At 33.0% G+C, this 895-nt stretch overlaps 1 non-coding gene across 1 annotated transcript; it reads left to right on the top strand.

Moving 5' to 3' along the window:
- Positions 1-327: 327 nt before the first annotated feature.
- LOC115871550 lies at positions 328-431 on the top strand. Its single transcript, XR_004047347.1, has one exon. It is a non-coding gene; the product is annotated as a U6 spliceosomal RNA (small nuclear RNA).
- Positions 432-895: the final 464 nt, after the last annotated feature.

The raw sequence follows: 895 nt of genomic DNA, 5'->3' as shown, positions 1-895 counted from the left end.
GTTAAGCACTGCCTATCAGATGGTCCCAGAATCCAATACTTGGTACATGCCCCAATGAATTACAAACAGAGGCATAAATAAAAGCCTGTATGCCATTGATTCACTGAAGTAGTTCAGTAGTCAAAAGATGAAAATATTACACTGAGTTAAATAAGTTAAAGGTCAGTCACAAAAGAACAAATGAACAAACAAATGAAAAGGCAATTTTATAGAAACCAAAGCATATTCATGGTTATTTGGGGGTGGTGAGAGGAGAGTTATGGGGTGGTCATTGCTAAGAGGCTACTAAGGTTTATGTTAGGATAATTTTTAAAAGAATAGTGTGATGTGCTTGGTTCGGCAGCACATATACTAAAATTGGAATGATACAGAGATTAGCATGGCCCCTACGCAAGGATGACACGCAAATTCGTGAAGTGTTCCATATTTTTTTAAAAGGGCTGATAACTGCACCTGATGAACGCAATCAATACCAAAACTGCTGAATTTGCGTTTGTTGTGTTTTCTATTAAAAAAATTTGAAGCCATAAATAGTATATATGTCCACAAAAAAGGTAGTAGTTTCACATTGATATTCTAGCTCCCCAAAATTTTCTGAAAATTAGATGACTTTTTCTATTTGATTATCTTATGTTAAAAATGTAGCATTACCCGTTGTTAAAATTTCTACACACTAATTTTAAACAAGATTATGGAACTCAAATTTAAGAGCAATTGATTGTTTTGCCTCTAGAGGGCAGCATTATCACAGAATACTGTAGACAAAATTTACATTAAAAAAAAAAAAATCCATTACCCAGTTAGTTTTTTAGAAATTCAAGATAAGCAAGTTTTAGCAAGTTTCTTTTTTTTGTAAAATGTCTCCGTCTTTTATAAGCGAATGTACATTTCCTCA

This window comes from Echinops telfairi, unplaced genomic scaffold, assembly GCF_000313985.2.
Source record: "Echinops telfairi isolate 266 unplaced genomic scaffold, ASM31398v2 ScPeMD7_5868;HRSCAF=6743_1, whole genome shotgun sequence".
NCBI classification, from domain to species: Eukaryota; Metazoa; Chordata; class Mammalia; order Afrosoricida; family Tenrecidae; genus Echinops; species Echinops telfairi.
Note: the sequence above shows the minus strand (reverse complement) of the source record. Positions and strands in the feature narration are given on the sequence as shown.